Here is a 19,474-nt window from a genome sequence, read left to right as displayed (position 1 = left end):
TGAACTAAAAGATTTTAACGAAGTACACTTGCAGATTAATTTGAAATTAAAACTTAGGTAGTTGGTCAATACATTTATATACATAATTAGATATAATATCTCCCGAATTTCTGCTTTAAGGTTACGTATCATATTTTGATGTACTGTTGTAAATATACCTTTGCTACTTGAATTGTTTCGCCACGCGTCATTTCTTGAATTGTTTCGCGTCATTTGTATCGCGAGGATTTATCCTGAACCATTTAAATAAAATAAGCACTTCGACAAATGCGGGGTTACATGTTTATGAATATCTCAAAAGAACATATGAAAAGAGCATTATTTTTTTGCGATTTGTACTCAATATTTTATATTTATTTATAAGTTTTTCTACGATAAAATACTTTAACTTGCCGAACATATGCATATACATTAGTTATCAAATTTGTATTACATATACAAACTTCATTTACATGTTCCTCCTAATGGCTAAGCATAGATTAAAATATTAGCCGATGATTAAGTCCTCGTTATTACCAATATATCTAAGTGTGTTGTATATGTTATAAGAATGTATAAATAAATATGGATGATACAAAATTCTGTTCGTTTTCATTAAGTTCCTTTCTATACAGCTACATATTTAGTGTTAGATTGCGATTTATGAACTGCTACAAAATGGTTTACAAAGTTGTGAACTATTTTTGTTGCTAAACAATGGCTACATTTTTAGTGGCGAACAAAGACGCGAAAGAAAATTCATACTTTGTATGAAACCTTTATCAATATAATGTTTCAAATGCATTCATACATAATTTACCATAATAGAGATGGCAATCTGTCAGACGCATGACCTGTGTCCCTAGCTCAAATTACAATGCTACACCTACGGAACCATTATATTCCCAATTGTGAGTCTTGGGACTGTAACATTCAAATTTTCAAACACACGTGTAAACACTTACACACATGCTCTTCATGCAGTTGACAATATTATTAGGATTAAAGAAACTATATAACTTTCAGGTTTATGGACATAGGTTGTGGAATGATACTTAGTCAGTCAAGCGTTATTGCTCAGTTATTGTTGTCTGATTTATTTTTTATTTTCATTGACTAGTTTCAAATTTCTGGTTTAATTCTGCTATGACATCAGAGAAGTTGATAAGAAACAAAACAAGAAGATTATAAGAAGCATACTTTGCAATGTGGTTGACATCATACAATGACATGTTACACACAGGCATCTTGTTTAAACTTTGTACGTAATTGAGGTATGGATTTAAAAGGTCACAGGAAGTCGGTCATACCCGATCATTATTTTGTCTATTTAGGCGTGTGATTGCGTGAAGTTCTTTTGGTGGGAAAGAAAATGAAATCGTGTCCGAATTTGAGTTGTCTGAAGCAGAGAATTAATTATTATCTGAGCTTCCGGATTCGGATGCCTTCGTAGAACTACAGTCTATATGTTACATGATATTGTATATGCTATTTCCAAATACAGTGAAAACACAGTTCTCAGAAAAAATCAAAGTTTTCGGTCAGAAACAAGAAAAGCAAGCTTTTGGACAAAAATGCTTTGTAATAATATGTGCGACATTATGACGCATCCTCAGACTGATATAATGCATTTATGCAAAATTTTCTTGGAATCATTCACATGACTAAATCTTCCCGGATTAAACACGTGGATAACTTTTTGGCACCAGGAAGAAGTAACGTATTGACGATTTATCTCTGTATGGAACCATTTAACCATGTGAATGCTAGGAATTATTCAGATACAGGGCGTGACTTCTTTTGTATGAGCATGAGTTTTTCAGATGCTTTAATTTTTCGATGATAACAACAATAACAGTTCCCCACATTACATGGTTTGGGATGAATTGGAAACGCCCGAGTACTAATTAAAATACGCTTAAAAGTGCAATCCTGTCTTAGAATTTTTGGACAATAAATTAGTAAATATGACTTGTTGATCTCAATGTGAAACGAACGCGTGACTTCATAAAATTAAGGTACCCGAAAAATTGTGGCGCGCCCAATCCATCTTTGATATTTTAAGAGATTTAGAGAATACGTTACAAAAACTTACATGCTTATGATATATTGATAGTTAACATTAAAATCTTTGTTGGTGCTAAATGTTCAACCGTTATAAAATAAGCAGGTTTTTTTATATACAAGGTTTCATCTGAGACCACAGCCTGCATTTTCGATTCTCTTACTATCGTTGGACAAGTAAAAAACCACCAATATTTAATCCTGTAAAAAATATCAAAAAATTGTTTTTTACTATATACAACTAGTTTCACTTTGAATATTCATTTAATTGATTGAAACTTGAATACATTTCCAAGTATAATATTGTGATCCGATCAAACACAAGTCATAGTCAAAAGGTTCAGGGGTGCAGGGGATATTTGTGTGGAAGCGTTCTGTGCCCTTTCGTGTAGGCCTACTGGGATCACTGATGCTTTTTGAGAGAATTAACGCTTATTGCCGTTTCGTTTTGTAATATATAAAATGAGGCTGAGAGTGAAGAAAAAGCGATGCTTCACACCTGATTTGGACGAATATGATTAAGCATATACTGGTCGTTTTGCATTGGGCAAGACTTGCGAACAGTTTATTGACAACACACATCCACGAATATTATGTATTCGTATCATATAACAATCAAGTACAATCGTAGTACAAACTTGACAGGACAATTTTCGATCTATAAATTATATCACAAAGTATAACTATAATTTGTATACATCAATTCTATTATTGTGTCCTTAATTGGTGTTTTCAAGGCCAGGATAAAAACCAAGGATAACAATAACTCTGGAAAACTGTACCTGAAAACAAAACAACCAATATTAACATGTAACTGAACATTATGTAACACAAACATAACGTGTCATTTGAGCCAACTTACTAATGCGGTTCGAATTTAAAAAGTAAAAGTTTACTGATCGAAGTCTAGCGTAGAACTGAACAAACAATGAACACCCCGTGCACATTCCCGCCTATGTCCACTTGAGTGACCATCACTTACGTGACAACCACACGCATGAACGAACCGCACATATACCTGTTTTGTGCGGGGCGTTATGTTTAGACATACGTTCTGTGCTATACTCCGTAACGCACAGAACTGAAAAATATTAACACCTCTAACCATGTATGAACAACATTTTAAGGTACACGTGTTTCAGGTTTATTTTAATGAAATGGTGTTTCGCAATGATAATAATGACCAGTTGGGTTGTTAAACCTCTGCTTTGTTAAACTAATGTCTATATATATATATTCATGGCAATAGGCTCGATCGCTACATAAAAAATCACTTGGGTCCGTCAGTCTGTCTATCCGTCTGCCCGATTTTGTCTGGACTGTAAATTCCTTGTTTACCTCAATGCGAGTTTGTCTCATTCAAAACCCGTATGGAAACTAGCATAGTAAACGTCATCCTGAGAAACCATTGTCATGTATGCTGTATACGTGTATATTGACCATCCATTGGAGACCTGTTGCATACACTGAAACCATATGTATTCTGTAACGGTAAAAGTCAGAGGTCAAATGTCAGTACCATAAGTTAACTATTAGTAAACCATCAATTGAAGGATCTTAATAATTTGGAACAAATATAAGCCTAAATAAACAAAATACGATAATTAACTATACCTCCACATAAAAGGACATATGCATGTATCTTAATCATTGATTGTCAAGTGTGTACATGTGAGTCAATTGGTAGAAGTCTTACTTTCAGTGATAGCTCCGGATTATATTTCAGCAACGTTTTTGATTATTGTTTTATTACAATTATTTTCGTAGTTGTAATGTTACTTTTAAAATGTCAATACATTTCTAAGCAGAATCACACATTTACAGCTCCCGCTTAGACGCTAAGAAAATTCCTAGCGTGTTAAGTCGAGATATGAAGCGAATACTAATAAGAAATAAACGCTTATCACTTTCTTACCGATATGGCTGGACAGTGAGTGGCATTTACAAATCAAACAAAAGAAATGAAAGGTATAAAACGGCGAAAATCATTGCATTAGGTTTCTTTGAGATTTATACATTTACTGTAAAATCTTAGCTCATTTGTGTTTTGACAAATTGTAATTATATTTCATTTCCCATGTACTCTTTCTTCGCCTGTTCACATGTATTTACTTGCTCCTGATCAAGAGGGCTGAACTGTACACAATCCGTGTCAGTTGTTGGCGTCTTTTCATTTTAAAGCCTTTTTATGATTATTCCCAGTCTCTTGCAAATGTTATTGCAAATTAAAGCGTGTATGGTCACACAAACATCAGACAGGAGACAAATGTATTTTCTTCCTGATGCTTGAGATACAATTTCAGAAATTCTCCACTTGATGCAGATATAGCATAATGTGTATCGTGTGTTATACTCCTTCAGATTAAATATTTCAAATTGTGTCTTCAGGTCTCTTTCACGTTAAGCTTTACAATAGAAACATTAACACCTTCCTGGCGTGGTGTTTTGTTAAGTATTATAAAGACACTTAGCTTCCCTTCCCTGTATTTGTATCGTATTTACTTAATGTTGAATTAACAAAAACTGTCCTGAAGGACTGTTTGTACAAGTGCTGTCAGTTTGCAACGTCACATTAACTATTATGCTCAAAAGTACAAATGCACTCCTTGTCATTAAAAATGTATGATCAGAATCAAAGATTAAATAAGAATGATTAGTTTGGTTAATTCTGCACTTGCCAACGCAGATAATTTATGGCCGAGTCCTGATTCAATTCCACTTAAACATGTGCCGCTCTGTAATTTGCACTGTCTTCAATAAAACCGGATAATTAGATGGGCATTGATCATTGCACGAATAATGCTTATAGCACTCTTCGAGAAGGTGATGTTGGTGTTGAATAAGAATAGCATTTTCCTTTAGGTTTTGCCTATGTATGCCTGTCCTCAAACCTCTCCGGCTTGAAACGTGCATGAATTAACGAATAAGAAAATATACTTGCACTAATGTTTACCTATCTTGGTCAATGTGTCACAGGAAAAAAGATTCAAGTTTCAAGATCAAGGTCAAAATTGAAAGTCAAAATTCATAATACAGACAATGAATAGTAGCGACCACCGGGAAAACTTTGCAAAACCGAAATTTCTCACACTCAAGTATCCTTTCCTTGAAGATTTGCTGCTTTGAAATTAATCATGCAATAACATTCTTATTTTTGATTAATAATTGTTTATTTTTATTAAAAATTTCGTTTCTTTCACTATAAAATTTATTCACAAAGTTGGTCTGCCGATGGGATTTTTTCATTTTCCCATGGGATTTTTCTTTCCCTATGGGATGTTTTGTATATCTCATGTTGTTTTTTTTCAGTTATTTTTACGGGAAACAATCCAATGGGACTTTCGAAAAAAAAATACAATAATGCTTAGTTATCAAGTTTAATCACGATAAAAGCATTTGTGCTCATTTTCGTTTAATTTTATTTCATAGAAAAAAATCGATTTCAATTTGTTTAATCGTGTTAAAAACGTAAAAAAAACCCATAGGATTTTTTGCCGTGGGATTTTTTTCCGATGGGATTTTTTTCCGATGGGATTTTTGCCCGTAGGATTTGTCATTCAAGCCGATGGTCAATACCAAATGGTGTATAGTGGAGCGTTGTACCAGTATAAATGTATAGACAACGCTGTTATTCTTTACACAACGCAAATAAAAAAAACAGGAGTCTGGTCAAAGGTCCTCTGTCATTAATAATATTGACAAAGTACAACAGCTTGGCAGTAATCACATGTTTAAAAACATTTTGTAAATATCATTTAAACTTTGTAAAGTCAAACACATTAAGTTCCAATGACCCGCGTAATGCGGAGATGTGTTTTATGTCATATAGCGCCAGCGTAGCTCTCTCCTAGAAATGACAGTTTCGACAGGAGCTACGCTGTCCGCTTTAAAATCACGCAATTTGTTCAGATCTCATCAGCGGACGTGGTAGCTCCTGACCAGACCATACGGATGCGCTGGATGGGCTGGAGCTACGCTGGGCGTATATGACATAAGACTCATTTTCACATCACGCGGCTCATATGACTTTGGTTATCAATATTTTATTCACAATTTGATTACACTACCAGGCAGTCAATACAATTGATAGGATTGCTATGATTTTTCGAAATATCTGTTTCTGCTCAATTTAATAATTAGCTACGGTTTACAAAATGCGGTAAACGTTTTACAAAAATCAAAAAATGGCATAACTACAGTGGCATAAAGGTGACATATGCCATATTTTATTTGGCGGGCTCTATGACTTGTGCACGCGATAGCTATGACGTTCGCACGTTATATTTATTACGATAGATATGACGTGCGCATACGATATCTGTGACATGCGCACGCGATAGCTATTACGCTCGTACGCGCAAACTACACAGTGCGTACGTGATAGATATACAGTACGCAAATCATAGATATCGTGTGCTTACGTCATATATATACCGCTTGCGCACGTAACAGATATAGCAGTTTGTTAGCACTTTTCGAAAAAAAGAATGCGGCGACATTTTTCTAAATATCCAACTTCGACATTTAACGCAAATGCTAGTTAGATATGAATGTAATCATGTATATAATGTGTTAATAATTAGACAGGTTGTCATATGACAATTTATAACCTATGTAAGATGATGCGTTTCGTGCAAAAATCACATGGCTAATTTCAAGGTAAATGTTACACCCGGTTAAAGGTATACGTACAACATTACTATTCCAAAACCGATCTGGTAATTCCTTCAAGAAGTTAAGACAATTAGAATACCAGTAATTCTTCATATATTTTAGCCGATATAAGTCTTCGAGTTTTTATGGCCAAGGTCATACTAAAAACTCAAAGATTAGATACAATACGTATTCGACAAATAAACAACTTGAACATTTTATTACCACAATACGTTGATGGATTCAAAAAATTACGCAAGGAAAAGGGCTTACCGTTCAACAGTCTTTTTTATCTGATGACAGGACCAAAACAGTGAATTCTAGAGCGTTCATAAGGATTCACAAGCTATCAAAGGAAAACTGTGCAGCAACTAGTTGTCATGTTTTTAAACGGACAGCAGCCATTTTTGAAATCAGCCGAGATATCCCTTGAACAAATTTTCTGAGCAGGTTTCATGCAAGCACTACGATGTTTTGAGTGTCAATAATCGTATGCTTTCATTTTACCAATTGACCTTCTTTTCTAATCTTAGTAACCAAGTTATAAAATATACTGTTGGTACACATGTTCTGATCATAGTTGATGAAGATTGACGCCTCTTAAATGTTAACAAAGTAAATGTTTACGATGCATGGCGGGCGACGGACAGAAAAGGATCACAATGACCATGTTTGCCCAGGTCAACAAGCAATTAATCGCTTAACCATATATTAACAATACCCTGCGAAAAACCATAAGTGTCAGCATACACTGTTATACAAAAGCGCAATCATTAATGTCTGAGATATCATACGGATATAAGTTATTATTCAAAGTAACTTCCATGAATATTGGGAGTGGAATAACCTGAAAATATGTGCATGTCCACCCGAAAAGTATCATGCATATATAGCGTTATAAATTCGAATTATTATGGATTGTACCTCGGATCTCGCGTGGGCATGAACAATTTATTCATAACATGGTTATAACTCCTAATAATCCTAAGTTCGGAATAACCGAATAATATATGCATGTCCTCAAAAAATTATTATATACTGTCTTAAGATGATAGGGAACTTCATTCTCAATATTGTTACATCAAATTTGGACAAGTGTTAAATAAGTGCGTTTGAGATTGTGTCTGCTTGCAACCAAAGAGCGAACGTTGAAAATCGTGGAATACATAATCAGATAAATCCGCTTTACGAATTCAATTCCATTTATAAATATATAAACTAAAGTTCAATTATTTATTGTTTCTTCAGCTTAACAACATAATGATCAGTACAACAATAACCCGATTGAACACAAATATTATATATTGAACAACGATTGAGTCTCACATAGACAAACTATTTATTTTGATAAAATCGATTTTTTTAAAGCACACTTCCATAATACATAGTCATCAGCGGCGTACAGAAGTGAATACAAAGTGATCGTTGCTTGCTCGCTGTTGCTACAGTTTGTTTTATTGCTTAGCCTGTGTTCACCAGAAGGCTGCTGGTACAAAAGATTTGTACGCACGTTTTCATTTGCACTCAAATTATGTATCGAATACCGCGTTATTTACATAGTTCTACCTGAGTTTATGATAACCAATGTCAGTTGTTAAGACGATCTTGATATTCGAGTTATTTCTGATATGCGAGCTTCAATGACACTTCATTCGTGTCCATCATATTTTAGGTGTAGTTTATTTAAGCAGAACTACTGCAAAAATAATTAAACGCAGTAAAATGATCACAAATCGTTGATAAAGTTTTCGTGTATTTTTTCCGACGTATTTTAGGAAATGATTGCATATGTCGTATTTAACTAGATGTATATAATTTAAAGTGTGGACAATCTAAAATTCTTAAGAATGTTCACCCAGTGTGAAAAATTAGATATGTAAATAGATGCAGGTTGCAAACTATATCAGATGATTATTATTAAAGCAGCTGCTGAAGTAGGATACCCAATCTTTGGTTATTTATAACTGTCACGCAACAAATTTCCAACAAAAACATGTTGTTGATGAGGTAAATAACTATGCTGCGGTTGAAGGCGTTGTTAGTTTTTACGCGAGTATTGTGTGAAACTATACTATTTGAATTTCAATATTGATGTAGATTCAATTCTAATACATCACGGATATAATTTGTTAAGTTATATGACATAGCTTTTGAGAACGTTTTCGAACGTGTGCAGAAGCATTTCACGATATGTATAAACATGTAATGAATGGCTTTCAAGATCCGGTGTTCATCGTTTGTAGAAATATTCATATTTAAGAGCATGTATTCGGAATTGATAGAAGTATTCAATAATGATTAAATGTTTATTGTTGATGGCACCGACGCTCCAGAAATGTTTAAGTAATATATAAGTATTCGTATTTATATATTTTTTGTATTGTGAATTGTCAGATTTAATAACGGTATTCCTACTGTTGCTTTCGTCCAAACCCGTATGAATCATTTCATGAACGTTAACACTAACATACGGATTAACTAACATGTCACTTACATTAATATTGTCCCATTAATATAGGATCTGGCACGAGTTGTCATATCATACCATATTTTATTAAACGAGTTCCGGAATTGTGTTTGAAAGCGAGCCTTTGGCGAACTTACTAACGAATTTCCTGGACGAGTGTCAGATCTTTTTTATCACATGCTTTTAAATGAGCAAATTAAATAAATGTTTGCGCAAGCATAATGATAAATCCCGAATGTTGTTTACATTTCGTGACGTCATTTGACGTTGCAACGTCATTTCATAAAAAATACAAAATGCGATTGGTTCATACACGAAAACTAAGCCAACGAAAACGCTTAAAAATGTCGTATTACACATGCGTTATATAAAAAAAATAGTAATGGTTGTATTACATGAAACACAGGTTATAGCATGTGATAATAATGTGTATGGGTATTATTATTGTAACACTTTCTGACATTGCATATGTAAATATCTGGGCATTTACACACCGGGAAATTTAGATATATCAAGGTGAAATCAAAATCATCTTAAAAATAAATTCGGCGCTGTACATGCAGTTTGTAAGTTGATGCTACTGCCTTGACGTGTAACGATGACTTTAACTTTTTAATTGAAACATAACAACTTTAAAGTAGTACTCATGTCTATGTTTATGTCGAATTTAAAAAATGTCAGTTAGTAGAGAGTCGGACAAGTATTCGTTAGGTCATGGGTTCAGACCCATTCGGGTTCGGCCGTAAGTAAGTAGTCGATACTCCAGAATTATTAACACGATGCGAAATCTAGACAATTACGGATAACAAGAATGCGAAGATGGCGTCAAAACGTGCGACCTTTGATATTGCAGATTTGATAATCTAATTACAAAATTAATTTGTTTCATATGCAAGGGTGCAAACTATGTAATTTCACGTTAAAGCATGATTGTGGGAATCTACGAAAGGGGCGTCGGAAGCACATTGGCATTTGGGCGGTGGAGGGGGTGGGTATGGGACACATCAACACAGATAAACTATCAAAATCGTTAACAACTTCGACATTAGATTGGACATTGAAATTTTTTCTATAACCTTTTTGTCGGAGGGTTTCTTACTGAGCCCTTTCAGATATTGAGCTGAAGTTTGGTAGGTGGTACCTACAAGACCAACAGGTAAAGTGTGAATAAAAATCCCGGTCTATTGATATATGGCAAAGTTATAGGCCATGGACTTAAAGAAAATCTCTATAATAAATGTTTTCCTGGTAGTTTTTACGTAGTCTACTCCTTCCGATATTGAGCGTATTATAATTCCACGGGTAGTGTGGCATAAAGCAGTCGGATTGTCCATTCAGGCTTTTCATTTTCCCGAGTTTTTTTTCAAACCTCTTTGAGCTATTGACCTGATATGTGGTGTGCAAGTATACCTACAGGCCTTAAATATATAGTTTGAATTTCGTTCCAGTCCATTGCTCGTTGACGATGTAATGGGCCTTTGACTTAGACAAAGAAACTTGCAGGTTCAAATCAATGACAATTATCCATATATCGCCTCTTTAATTGCTTCCAGCATTATTTGTTTTTCACAAATTATTAACGTAAGCAATTTTTAGACCAACAACATCCTGTATCATTTTCTTCCATGTGCTGCCTTTTCTTTCCTTTGCCAAGCAAAAGACGTGTTACATCACCCATCAATAGATGAAGCATTCAAGACCACAAGGGGTAATTGACTGAGCGGGGTTGTGTGTACAAGGCGATAAGAAAACATTGCCCAGGGGCATATCTTCCCTGACGAGTTAAAAAGAGCTAATGCCATTGTTTATCAGTGACAATAAAATACACCTGCTCTTTTATATTGATGACAAGTATACTGTTGGCCCTTGCATTAGAGAAAAATTGCAGTAGGCCCATTATTAAAAACAATCCTAACTTGACAGCTAGCTGGGGGTTCTGGGCCCGAGGGCCCTTGGCCTGCGTACGGGCCTGCAGGTGACAACACTACTACAAAACACATTAATCTAAGATATCGTTCATACATAAACCGTCATTCCAATGTTGTGTGTACTCCTCGCTGTACTGTTAATGGCAAAGATCTAACGACGGGAATCGTTCTCCTAACCAGTTTATAAAAACGATAGCTGGTATAGAATTGGTACATTTAAAGAACAACTCGTACAAACACCATTGTTAGTTTTATTAAATAACTGGAATTAATGCAGCGAATTAAAAGATTTTAAACGAAATCGAAATTCGGATTTTATTTTGGTTGTTCACAGTTCCTAACAGTTTTATGTCAGAATTATAATTTATATATCATATATTGTATTTACATTAATACTTGATATAATATTATTAAAATGTTACTTTATCAAATAAATTTATATGTTTGCATAACGAAACTTGACTATGGAAAAGTACATTTGAAAATGAACACGATGTCTAATATCCAAGCAATAAATTAATTCAGCATTTATAAATGCCTAATATTTATATCAAAAGGCTGGAACAGTGCATGTTTGTGCCTAATCTGAATCAAGCTAAACTAAGTTATACGTATAATTTACACGTTATCTGTTATGTTCTTTTCATACAATTATTGACATAGATGTTGTTTTTGTACTTTAATCGACTATTTAAAAAGTATAAGATGGCCTTATAGTACAAAAAGGCGTTATTTTTCATTTCGTTAAATCGAGTGTTGCTTCAAGATCTTGTAAATATAATATCCAGACTACCGACTTTATGATTTTCTTTACAGCGCATACATTTTAAATAGGCCAACAATAATGTTTGTGCGATTTTTATCATCTGTTTAACTTCCATAAAAGTCAGATTATACTTAACGCTTCATTTTAAGTGTATATGAATAGCAAAATGTTGCGTAAGCTACGATGATTTCAGTGTACAAAAGTGGCAATTTTATATACACATTGTGTTATGGTCGTTATGATACCGTTTGGATACTTGAAACGTAAGTGTTTTGTCTCCAAATCTTTTTTTTTATTTTGATCACAGTGATAACGCACGAACTACTTATGCATAATGGTTAACAGTTTTAACAACAGTGACGATCGATAATGACAGCCAAAACGTTTATGTATTAATTATGCAGTGACTGTTTAGATGAAACATTGTCTAAACTTGCAATAAATGAATAGGCTTTTATTATGAATATTACATAAAGGCATGTAGCAGATAATACGTATAAGATCCGTTGACTAATCGAAATATGCAATCCCAGTTAAAACGACCATGTACGTTGGTCAACCTACTATTTTGACAGGTACACACACATCTCGTGTAATTAAAATGCCCCTCTTATTTAAAAATCAGGTGTCACCTCGAAAGTCCATGACACTACGGAGGACGTTGAGGTGAACTGTTCGTCGGCAATCAGTTATTGCTTGAGAATAAAAAGGTTTCATGGTCAAAATAACCTTTGCACAAAACCGCCCATACCGTTAATTAGTAATATTGTGTTCATTCCATTGCATAATAGTCACTAAGTTTTGACTTATTCTGGGACGTATAATTCCGAATCCAATCTTATTAAGACATAATTTGATAGAATGTATCATGGTTTTCTTATCATGCATAACTGTTGGATACCGTGGTCATGGTGGAGAAAATATTGCATTTGATCCTTTTACTTATTGAAACATTCAGAAACAAACACATATTTATATAAAATATTAAACATACACGATTTCCACATCAGTCCGAAGATCTAATTATATATAATTGGATCATTCCCACTGTATCTCGATAACAGTCGTAATCACGAATCGTGAAAGTAGAAACCAAAAATGTGTTTCATATTTATCTTTGGTACAAATCCGGTGAAATTAAAGTTCAACTGAGAGAGTGGTGAATTTTGTTTGATTTTTTACCACCTTGGAACGGATTTCTTGTAACCTAAGCAACTAGGAAGGTAAGGATTTCGTTTACAACGTCCTTCTTACTTAGACTCTCAAAGAACACACCCAAACCTGCTCAAACCAATACGTAAAATATAAATAATTGGGAAATACTTTCCACCGACATGTAACACAGTATCTTAGTCGTCGCAGGATCCACAGTCGATTGAACGGTTTCCCTTTAAAGTCATATGACATTAAACTTCCTGATTCGTGGCTGATTCTCAGTGCAGTACGTTTATAAAATTCACATGGTTAACGTATTCAGTTCGTAGTATATGCATTAGTTAAAGCTGACATGTTATACGTTTTGTGACTTCTTGTGTTAAAACGATTAACCTGCGATTAAGTAATGGAAATCAAGTAAAGTGTAAATAAGCGAACTATGACTATGGCATCTGTATACTATTGTCACTTTGGTTATGTGTGCAGCCGTCGCCGAGCAAGGTAATAGCTTTGTTCAACTTAATAAAATGTCATAGACAAAACAAGCATCATACTAATTTTGCCTTTATAGTTGTCGCATTTATGTTTATGTTATAATTGAGATTCTCTCATTTGGGGTATTTGTATATAATTGTAGCTCAACCAGAGTGCTCCGTTAATTGCACACACTGCACAGCAAGCAAGTTCGAAAGCTGCATGGATGGATTCTATCCATATTTTAGTAACTGTTTAACATGTAGTAGCCAAAACTGCAAAAGATGTGATACAAGTGGTTTGTGCACGTCGTGCAAGACAGAATTCTACGGTGCATCTTGTTCTAACCAATGTGGATCTGGGTGCATCAATGGTGCATGTGGTTTTGACACAGGTGCATGCCCGTGTTTGGACGGCTTTAATTTATGGTCTTGCAGACAAGCTTGCTCGGATAAGTGTCAAGATGTGTGTGATAAAACGAGTGCTGTGTGCCGGTGTCAACCTGGATTCTGCACAAATTCGTGTAACTAAAACTGTTGGAGTCAATGTGCTGAATGTACCAACTCAACGTCATGCTCTGTGTGCCCAGTCGGAAAATATGGACCAACATGCAATATGAATTGTAGTACAATCTGCAGCGATGGATCGTGTGACATTCATACCGGTCAATGTACGAAAACATGCCCTGTCAACTGCCAGTATTGTGACGAAGAAAATGTTTGCACGGGTTGTGTCAACGGATATTTTGGAACAGATTGTGAAAAGTCGTGTCCACTTAATTGTGAATCAGGTTTTTACTTGAACACAGGCTTTTGTCACAGTTGCAGAATGAATTGGTATGGGAATGAGTGCAACATGAGTTGCACCGTGACCTGTAGCAACGGATGCGAACAGGGGTCTGGAAAATGTAATAAATGTTCTTTTGGTTATTATGGTGAAATGTGTAACTTGACATGTTCGAAATGTAAAAATAATGTGTCAGAAAAAACGGTTTGTGCAATGAATGTGACCCTGGTCATTATGGGCCTTTTTGTGAACACACATGTCCTCCACATTGTCTAGGTAATGTTTGTAATCGAACAAATGGTCATTGCTACGACTGTGTACAAGGATACACTGGTGTGATGTGTAATGATAGCACATGTCCTGCTCACTGTTTAAGTTGTGTCGGCCAGCAATGCAATGTTTGCCGTAGCGGTTTCTATGGTGAGCTATGTCGATTAATATGTAGCACAAACTGTTCTCCAGACGGTTGCAACTTCATAACTGGTACGTGCTTATCATGCAACACATTAGGTTGGTATGGCCCAACGTGTAATGAAACATGTAGTTTCACCTGTCTCAATAACGTGTGTGACTGCAACACTGGGGAATGTAAAAATGCGTGTTCGATACACTGCGCAAGGATCGGAGAAGGTCAGACATGCTTGAGGAATGGAACATGTACCAACGGATGTGTGCAGAATTATTTCGGTTCCACGTGCGATACAGGAACCTCTTTTGAGAACAATGATGGATCACCGATTCCAGTCATCGCAGGCTCAGTAGGCGGAGTGGTGGTGGTTCTTATTGTCATCGGTGTGGCCATAGTAATCTTGAGACAGAGAACGAGGTAAACGGTTCTTATTCTAGCAATTAAAATACATGTTCATGGAACTATCTGATAACATTAAATGCCCTCGTTATATGATGGAAATAGTATTGTGAATCAAATAGAAATACATTAAAACTCAACAAATAAATGGATAACACGTTCTGACAAAACTTTAAGATGCACTGCATATTATATTAACCGCATTATGTCCGGTTGACAATTAAGTCAGTTAAACTATTACATGTGACACCTTTTAAATGGTATAAATCCATATATCACCTCAACATCGTAAACTACATCATACTGTTTCTTTAAATAATTAATAATCTATACTGTTCTTGATATTATTTTATAAAGTACAAGAAAACGTTGTTTGTATCGCATGCGTTGATATCTATATATGAAACAATGTTGGATAAAGAAAAGCACGAACAGTCAGTCATATCAGATGAAAATCAAAGATTGAACATTATTGAATAGACTTCTGAATAAGGACAATATAGATTACTACGTTTCCTTGAATGGAACTTTAAAGCTTATATTTATCGTCGGATGACTTTGATGCATATCTAATCCCATTATTAGTTTTGATCAGTGTGTGCAATGGTACACACTACTTAAACATAAAACAATAATGTTCTATGTCTTCTATGTATTATCATGTCATTATTTTCGCTTAAGTCACGCATGATAATTGAAAATGTTCAGTATCCGTAAATCATAAGCTATTTATTTTGTATTATTTTAATTTGGATCTATTAAATTAATATCATAATTCGTCAAATGTTGGCAAATGACAATCCGATTATTTTGAACAACTCGTGACATGTCATTCGTACTACATGTTTATACCATCACCGGTTGCGTTTAAACTATTGTTTTATGCATTTATTTCAGAAGACAACCCACAGATGCGAATGAATATTATAATATGCCGCCTTTCTGAAGTGGTAATAAAATGTCTTTATGTTCAAATATTTAAATCAAAATGCTTTATTTGCAATCTGGTCGTTTTTAAAATGACTTAAGTGTGTAAGAGTTAACTAATACTGCTAAAGTGCGTATATGCTTTTAATATTAAGAAAAATTAATTGTGTGCTAGGTTATATTAGTAAATAACTGAACATTATCAATGAAAATAAAATAGCAATGCTTTACTAGTATATTTGCACGTCGTTGCGACTTAACATGAAATGAATTTGTGTGCGGGCGAAGTACGTAGGTCAGACAGGTCCATCAATTAAAACTCGTTTTAAGACACATAATTATTAATCAAAATATTTTATTTTCATCAAAATGTATCATTCTGTAAACCAACACTTGAACTCTTGTCCAAATGTTTTATTTTTAACGGTTGATGAATTTGTATTTGACAATTAACAAATGGTAAATATCAAGTCAAATATCGATGTGTTTCCAAATTAAATGGATAAAAAACCTACAGTTATCTTATCATCTAGGCTTAAATGACCTACCTTCAATGATTAATATTTATAAAGAGGAATATTTAAATACACCTCCCTTATTTATTTAAATTACTCGGAATAGCCGGTTACTTTGTTCGCGTACAAAGGATAATACAATCTAAATGTATTTTCTCTTTAGACGATTGTTGTATTTCAGAGTAAACATAAACTTGTAAGTGCCTTCTTTATCTACCAGATTATGGTTTAAAATAAATTGATGATAAATGCAAACACGTCATCACTATTAACAATAGTGATTTTTCAGGTCACATCGATCGAACTAGTACAACACGTCAATACTGTATTATATTTCCCCATTAGTTATTAATATTGACTTTGTTTCATATGTCAATATTGGTCAACATATGTCGTTGCGTTATCAAGTGGTATGTGAACATTTTGACTACCAATATTCGTTTAATAAATACGATATCTACTATTACTTCACACTGAAACAAGAAAATTAACATCATACAGTGCATACTGACACGTTTGTGTTCAGTAATTGTAAACTGTTTGCATCAGTCCCTCGTATGCATATATCTGAACAATATGTTAGGATTTTTAGTAAGTATTTACAAGTACATAACTTTACGATTGCATCTTTTATTAAATTCGCTCTCAAAATTATTCATTTAATACACTTTCAAAGTCAGAGATTGTTATTTAATTAATAGCAATATCTCGATAGTTTGGATGCATGTTCATAAAAAATACATTTCTGCAAATAAACCCTGTTATTATAGTGATAATCGTGTTTGCATTCAACAATTAATTGTACATTAAATTAAATAAAAACACTATCGAAGAGTAGAGCTTGAATTTAAATCATTTAAAATAACTTTGCATGCTTTATAACATCTGGTATACTTATATGTATCGGAGGCAGAAACGAGATTCCTCTTGTATTTTGAAATATTCAATTCCAATGTGTTGATCTTAGTTTAATCTGGTTTTGGTGTGATATATTTGGTAGGTCTTTTTATAAGTCGCTTTGTTTAGGTAACACAATTATATGTTTAAAGGAAGCTATTTTGTGTAATTGCAGTTGAATAGAAATGCTGTTAGTATTAAACATGTAATCATGAATTCAGCTATTAACAAGACATCGAACCCTTTAAAAACGTGTGTCTAACGTGCATTATCATTCCTAGGTAAACAGAATACGAATGCCAACAAACCACAAACAAATACTGAGTCAAACTACATCACTTTGGGTAATAACCAGGAAGAAAACCATATATATTCCAGCCTCAACAGAAGCTAAATGTGAATATTGGTTTACCAATATCGATAACTGTAAATTAAAGTGACTGCCACATTGTGAAACTGACACAGTTAGCAGTTACCTTTCGAAACCACTTTGCCTTATAAGACAAGGGGTATGTATGGCCTTCCCAAAACTGAAAGACTGCGCAGACAATTGACGTCAATGTATTGTTTAACAGGCCCTCTGATCTTTGCGAGAAGTACGTCTATGAATCCTAAACTAGCATTTCCTTCTTGTTGCTTATTTATTCGGACACTTCTCACTTCCAGATTGATTGTATTTGAAGTCGAAAACGTGAATGTGTTATTAACTGCTACTAGATTAGAGTCTATATATATGAAGGCATTCACATGTTTTCAGATATATGTTGCAGATTATAAGATTCAATACACATATAAGGACTATTTCTATTAATATCGACAGAGATGGCATTAATGATAGTTTTGCATAATTAGTAAACATATGACAGTTTGTATAATGCTATGACTGTACTGTGCACATAGTCAAATTCGTAGTTTGTTTATTCACTTCATGTTTTTACCAATTATAATAATCTGTTTAAATATATACCAATGGTATCAACATGGAATTTATATATATATATAGATATCATTCAATAACAAGTTCATGTCTCCCGACAACAACAATATTTTGAAATTTCTGACGCAACAATTGAAAATTTCTTTAAACCAGTCTGAAAACTATGAGTGCATTCCGAAGGAATTATTTTGGAACAAAATATCAATTATAACGCCTGATTTGTGATGTGCATACCTTTTTGTTAGACGAGTGAAAGACGATCGTAAAATATACATACACTTTAATTTGTGTTACAATGTGACTTTTGAATATGGATGCATGCAACGAACATTTCATACTTTATTTTCCGATGTATGTAACTATCATGATTGTCTTTGGTAGACCCTGTCAGTATATACAGTGTTTTGAAACGTGGCTTTTACATGCATCGATTCATAAATATGTTTACAAGTATAAATACGCCAATATATAATAAACATTATTAATAATAACTGGAGTGATAAAGTACTTTTCATTAAATCATTATTTTCATAATTAACAAATGATCAAAATGTTTGTTTAACGACACACCTTCTAATTTCGTAATTATACGTCTGAATCTACTTTCCCTTTAAGCGTGCTCCAACTTAAACTTCCTGCTTCATTGCTTTATGATCTCAAGTCAGTACACAAAGATTTAATATTCCTAAAGGCGGTAAAGTATATGCTCAACGTGCGTTAAAGTATTCTTAAAATTAGTTGTAAATTACATATCGAGATCTGGGTATCTTGTTACTTGTTTCAGCTTAATGAACTACAATTTACCTGCGCTGCACTTGTTGTTTTTGAGTGTATATAAACCTACTACAAAATACGGCAAACGTGTATACTTTACTTGCCATGCTTATTTGTTGAATAGTCTTGAACGTTAAATTACGTTTTTTAATAATAATAAGTATACAAAAGTAAAGGGAAAGTTACGGGAGTTATTATGGAATCACTGTGAACGTCTGTCATAATATATGTCCGTCCGTCCTTCCGTTCGTCCGTCTGTCCGTACGTCGTTACGAACCCGTCCATACGCTTGCTTGTTCTTCCGTCCGTCCGTCGAAAAACATAACAATATACACATCAAGCCC

The 19,474-nt window shown here is 34.1% G+C and overlaps 1 long non-coding RNA gene across 1 annotated transcript; it reads left to right on the top strand.

Annotated features, from left to right (window-relative positions):
* The first annotated feature begins 13,341 nt into the window (after window positions 1–13,341).
* On the top strand, window positions 13,342–19,041 carry LOC127856455 (uncharacterized). The gene is made up of 4 exons (XR_008038038.1): window positions 13,342–13,513; window positions 13,650–15,098; window positions 15,978–16,030; window positions 17,701–19,041. It is a non-coding gene; the product is annotated as an uncharacterized LOC127856455 (long non-coding RNA).
* Window positions 19,042–19,474: the final 433 nt, after the last annotated feature.

This window comes from Dreissena polymorpha, chromosome 13, assembly GCF_020536995.1.
Source record: "Dreissena polymorpha isolate Duluth1 chromosome 13, UMN_Dpol_1.0, whole genome shotgun sequence".
Lineage (NCBI taxonomy): Eukaryota > Metazoa > Mollusca > Bivalvia > Myida > Dreissenidae > Dreissena > Dreissena polymorpha.
This window is presented reverse-complemented; position numbering and strand designations above follow the sequence as displayed.